Genomic DNA, 6,368 nt, shown 5'->3' on the forward strand with positions numbered 1-6,368 from the left:
TAAAATAAAACTCACATATATTGTCAGCTCAATAACCAAGGGCCCAAAGGGGAGGTGAGAAATAGGTGGCAGGCGAGCACTAGATTGAGAACTATTTGAGACTGACTGGTGCTGGGTGAGGGAGAATACGACTTACATACAACCACTGGATGGGCTGACTAGACTCCAGTGGACGCATTTACACTGAAGGACATTTGGGGTACAAACAACCTCAATGAACAGGACTCAGCATGTATGGCAGAGTGCATAGGATTCAGGCATGGATGGGGGAAGGGGTGTCATATGTAATTTAAAAAGCTCAATTAAAAAAAATCTCACATATATTGTCAGGAGTGGTGGCACACACCTTTAGTCCCAGCAATCTGGAAACAGAGGCAGGCACATCTCTGTGATTGATGTCAGCATGGTCTACATAGTGAGTTCCAGGATATGTGGGGCTATAGGGAAACAAAAAGACAAAAAAATACCCAAACCAAACCAAACTAAAAAACCCAATCAACCAAACACAAAAACCATCCCTCCCCCAAACCCCTCATACATACTATCCCCTTTGCTCTCCACAAAAACCCACAAAGCAATGAATCACCAGTGATCGAGACTTTCACTTTTCCATAGCACAGGCATTGATTTAGTATCAGAAATGCAGAGATGAAAAGCTCAGAGCAAGAGGAAACAGATGTAAAAAAGAAAAAAAACTGTAGCAACAGGGTTGGAGACACAGAGCGAGATGCTGGTGTTTGCCCTGCCATGTATGAGGCTCCAGGTTCAATCCCCAGCAACCCCCTCCCTCACCCCCACCCTGACTCCCCATTTGTGTGAATGTTCACGATTTGGGTGGGGCTGGAAAGATGGCTCAGAAGTTAAGAACACTTGCTGCTCTTCCAGAGAACCCAGGTTTGTTTCCCAGCATCCCCGTCGAGTGACTTACCACCACCTGCAGCAGATCTGACATCCTCTTCTTGCCTCTGTGGGCACCTACTCTCCTGGGAATATACCCACACCTATAACCACACAAGAGGCAGGGAGGAAGAAAGGAGGGGGAAAGAGAAATCTTTAAAGAAAAGTGTAGTAAAAGTGGTGACATCAGGAGTATGTGCACAGTGCTCTCAAGTTGGTGAAGGAATTATTAGCTCTTTGGGACTGGTTGCCAGTCTTGGGAATTCTACTACACCTGACATGCACAGATGCTTTGAAATCCAGAAAAAGAAAATAAATCCTTCATCTTGGAAGTATGTAAGGGAATCTGGAAGATGGCAGGTTCTGAACGGGGACAAGAGTGATGTGTGTATTAGAGAGAGTGAACATAATAGTAGAAAACCAGTAAGTATTGAAATATGTGTTCATATATCATAATTTTGAGAGCCTGGTATGTTAGTAAGGCAGTATTAAAGAGCTGGAAACACAAGAATATAGACCTTGGAACAACTTTATTAACACAGAAAACACAGGGAATACTAACTGCACTCAATTTTTCACAGCAGTATGTACTACTTGTTAATATAAGCTAGGAATGCTGATCTTACCTGTGATTCATTGGGAAAGTCACGCGTGTGTGTTGCTTTTTTTGTTGAATTTCTTCTTAAATGATCATTGTAAAGAAAAAATGTTTACGTTACCTGAGCACTGATCCTGCTTATTTTCATTTGTTCCTTGTGGAACACTAAGTAATATCTTGCATGATGCAAGTTTCTTAAGATCCGTAACAATGGCCTACAGCTACTTTCAGTATAATGTCCCAAATTCATAGGGCATTCATACAACCTGACTCCTATTCACCTACCTTGGCAGCCCCATTCTGGGTCTTGGAATTACCTTTTACTGGATTCAATCCTAGAAATTCTGTACCTTCATCCTGAGATTCTGCACACGCTTTGATTTCCATCTTTAACTCTCTCACCTCCACTTGACTTCTGACATACCCCACCATTCTCCAATACAGACTTCCTCTGAGTCAGTTTAGGTATCTCCCATGTATACCATGCCTTCATGCCATTCTAGAATGGCTTTCTTATGTTTCTTCCAATTAAGGACAAGTTAGGGGTGAATATGATCTAAAAATGTGGCAAATTTTTAAAAATCTGCTCCTCCCACAACCTGTAAGTTTCCCGAGGTTGGGGACTGTGCTAGACACTTACAGACACTTATGTCTGGCACATAAAATAGGAACCTTCATTCCACAAAGTTATTGAATAATTAGCATTAGTGTCTGCCAAAGTTTGCATGTACATGCATTAGAGCATGAACAGATACTTGTTCAATAAAAGAACAACAGATTTACCTTACATTCAAACTTTAATTTAGAATTAATAGAATTAGTTCTCCTGGTTGATCAAGTTAGATACAAGTTTTAGTTCCAACTTGTCTACTTCTCAGAATCCTGGCAGGAAGCAGATGGCACCCTCAAAGGATAACTGAAGAGAGTTAATGAAAAGACTTCTTACAAGGTGGAGGCAGGTTTTTAGGGAAGGAAGGAATAATAAAATATCTAACCATTATGGTCCTAGGCCTGAAGGCATAAAGGGGAGCAGCAGCTTCTGCGATTTTGCCAGGCCCATAGTCATGGGATAGAGGTGTCCACTGGGAGCCACGGGCCTTGGTGGAAGAAAGAAGCTGCAGCCATGGGGGAGAGAAAAACTATTCTGAATTCCCCCCTACCTTTGATCTTTTACCAATGATTGCTTCCTAAACTGGCTGAAACCAAACAGAGGCAAGAGGGTAAGGGAGACTGAGTGATGTGGTCCACAGCCAGTCAGAGTACCAATTACCATTTGAAGAAGCAGAGTTGGAACAACCTTGACCTAAAAGATAAAGGGAAATGATTCAAACAGAGCTATGTCAGACCTGGGACAAAGAATGACAGGAAGAGAATGATTAAAAAGTAAAGAGTGGGGTGGGGCACATGTGTGCTCTAGTTATATAAGAGAGACACAAGCAAAGAAATAGAAGCCAGAGGTAAAAGGATGAGCAAAGTTGGACCAGTACCACAGTTGTGGACAGCACTGGACACGGTATTATTTTTACCACCACCTTTTTCATGTGACCTTAATACAATGGTGGAAGATTTCAAATACATTACTAACTACAGCTACCTAAATATCTACGCTCCGAGGATTGAGTGCTGGCAGTGCTGCTAACTGAGAAGCCTGTGGGTTACAGAAAGCCAGGAGTGGAGGCCAAAGAAGCAGACACATGGTGTAACAAAATCAGCGGCTAAAAGAAGTCAAGATGCCAAACAAAGAACTACATGGGAGCAAAAGGGCAAGGACAGCAATAGAAATCAAATGCCAGACCCTGATTCCATGATAAATACAGTCCTCAAACCTCACCATCCATACTGGGTGCTCTGGGGTCAATCGCTTATACTCAGTATGTCACCGATAGTCACAAATAGTGTCAGTTCAAGCTACTGTCTTTGGCAGCAGTTCTTGAAAGTAATCTACATTAAGCATTGTATTAATTTTACATTACTGGTATATTTGCCTGTAAATATCTCCCTACACAAATTTATGCTTCTGTAATAAATTCCTAAAAACTTACCACCTAACAGTCCCACTTGTTAACAATTCATTGCCATCTATTAAAAATAGGAGCCTACTCAGAGGGGAATTTTCTGAGTGCAGCATATAATAAAATTATGTGGAGACATGGGGAAAACACTTGTCCCTTTTGTCACCTCCTTGGAGGTGTTATTAGAAACTCTGGCACAGGTCTTGAGGAGGACTGCTGGCTAAGCATCACTCTAGGGTCACACTTCCTTCCTGTCTCTGGCTGCAGGATCTGTTGAAACTGCAGCAGAGAGGTGGCTACTGGCTTTTGTTGTTGTTGTTGCACTGTGAACAAATCCAGTTGAGCCATGACTGTGAGCAGCTGAGGGATAACATGTATCAAGTATTTTTGCATAATGTCCAGGACTGAAAACAGGTACTGACTGGATAGAGGGGCAGCACTGACAGACTTTCCTTATATGAGCCAAACTAACATTTAATTTTGATGAGGATTTGAAAATTGTTAAGTTGCACTCTTCAAATGTTCTTTTTAAAAAATATTAAAAAAATTTTACTTTATGAGTATATGGCCTGTATGTATGTAAGTACACCGGTGCCCTGCAATGCCCACAGAAGTCAGATATCAGATTCCCCTGGAACTGGAGTTACAGACAGTTGTTAGCTGTTATGGGGGTACTGGGAACTGAACCTGGGTCCTCTGTAAGAGCAGCCAGTGCTCTTAACCGCTGAGCCATCTCCCCAACCCCTCTTCAAATGGTCTTGGAAAATGAAGTAGCCTTGACATAGAACACTGTATCTGCAACTTAAACTTCCAAATAATTTTTCATTTAAATTTTACTCTTATACATGAGCCTTATATGAAAAGCAAATAGTAAGTGCACAGAATATGAAAAAAAATTAAAGAAAAACCAGTACTGAAACCAGTTCCTTTTTCTAGAAAATATGGAAAATACAGCAATCTGCTTTTTATAGTATCTCTGGTTTGGCACATACATTCCCGGGATGCAGTCAAAGCAGTGCTAACACTCCACCGACACCTAAGGAGCACATGCTGAAGGCTCGCTCTGTGACGCACTAATGTGTGAACCAAGGCATGTGAAGTTCTTATGACTATCTCTTAACCTCTTTAAGGTAATCTAAAACTTTTTTTCTTGTTGAGATGGCATGTCATATAGCCCAGGCTGGCCTAGAACTATGTAGCCTAGGATGATCCTGAATGCATCATCCTCCTGTCTCTACCTCCTAAGCACTGGGCTTCCAGGTGGATAATGCCTGGTTTAATCTAAAGCTTAATAAATTTGTTTCCTTTATAAGTTGATTCTAAAGATTTTTTCCTGTTATTTCTTAAGATAAAGTAACTACCACATAAGAATCAGGTTTAAAGCAATACTTTATTATGAGATTTTCTTTTGTCTACTGACTTTCTGGTAGAGATTTCAAATATCTTCAAGAATATTGCCTTAAGATGTATCAGCTAAATATTTAATTTATAACATACAGTTATTGGAGCCTTTCATAAAGGTGAAATTTTGTATTAGATTTGGCTTACCAATATTTTCTGAGTATTATTTTTACAAGAGAACTGAACAGAGATAATTATTTAGGGAAAAGCAAAACTGGTTTATGGAGAGAGTAAAATCAAGAGCAATCTGACCAGACATGAAGGACAGCAAGTGGGTTTCACCCTCACCTACACCATTTCCCAAGAATGTGACAGAGATACAATCTTGACTTCATTGCCAACAACAGGTACAAAGAAATTCAACAGTATTTTAGAAATCTCTATTAAATACCTACTAGATGGTTAGGCATTCTATTAGGTTTTGAGGACACAGAAATTAACAAGCCCAAAAGGTGTTACCTGACATTTCCTGTCCCCACAGTTAAACTGTTATCTGTACCCTCTTCCCTTTAACTAAACCAGTAACCACGGAAGGAAGAAAATGACTTCTATTTGGTTTGTCTCTTCACTTTTGTGTCTTTTGATTGTTAAGGTAAGGGTGAATGCCAAAGGGAAGCTTGGTAAGGACATATAGGCCAGAAAGCGAAAACTGTATGTGTCGTACTTCCCAAGTTTAAGGTGTGCTGTCTGTGCAAGAATCCCCCCCCCCTCCGGCTGGAAATTAAGGTGATTGTAAGCAATTTCTGGCAAAAGAAAAAAGTTTTGAATCTTATTCAGAAGGCAACCGAGGCCGGGCAGTGGCACATTAGTGGAATCCCTGTTACTCTTCATGTTAAGGCAGGAGGAACCCAAGTTCAAGGGTGGCCTGGGTTACACAGTGGTTTAAGGCCAGTCTGGGCAACTTAGCAAGATCCTGCCTCAAAATAAAGGGCTAGGGGTCTAGCTCAGTGGCAGGGGCACTTGCTTAGCACAAGGCCCTGGGTTCAATTCCCAGTACTGCAAAGAAAGAAATAGTGGCATCTAAAGAACATTATACAACCCTTAAAAAGATAAAATTCCCATCAATCAAAGGACTCCATTCCGGCATGCAAGAGTTCAGTTAACATGGTACTGAGGAAAATTAGCACTACCTGTATTTAAAACGATCAAGAATGATTTTGTTTTTGCCTTGAATATAGATGTGGTATATGGCAAAGAGTATGTATAGCCCCCTTGTTGCATGCACTGAAAATGTATTCACTTTCCAAAATGCCACAGCAAATGTGGGAAGCTTTTCCTCTATGTCCTGGATTAAACTTTTAAATTTCAAATTACTGGACTTTGGCCATAAACTTACTTCAGTTAATTAATAACTCTTCTAACATTTTAGGAGTGGAGATTATAATTTCTGACAAGGGGCTCAGTAATGCGACCTTCCTGTCTTGGTGTGTGTCACCATGCTCAGTTAAAAAAATTATATA

The 6,368-nt window shown here is 40.7% G+C and overlaps 1 protein-coding gene across 1 annotated transcript in view; it reads right to left on the reverse strand.

Annotated features, from left to right (window-relative positions):
- Positions 1–6,368, reverse strand: part of LOC103748000 (serine/arginine repetitive matrix protein 1-like) — a 122,323-nt gene that overhangs the window by 112,770 nt on the left and 3,185 nt on the right. The gene's annotated exons all lie outside the window — the stretch shown is intronic.

The sequence above is a fragment of the Nannospalax galili genome, unplaced genomic scaffold (genome assembly GCF_000622305.1).
Source record: "Nannospalax galili isolate Female #2095 unplaced genomic scaffold, S.galili_v1.0 scaffold43, whole genome shotgun sequence".
In the NCBI taxonomy this organism is placed as follows: Eukaryota; Metazoa; Chordata; class Mammalia; order Rodentia; family Spalacidae; genus Nannospalax; species Nannospalax galili.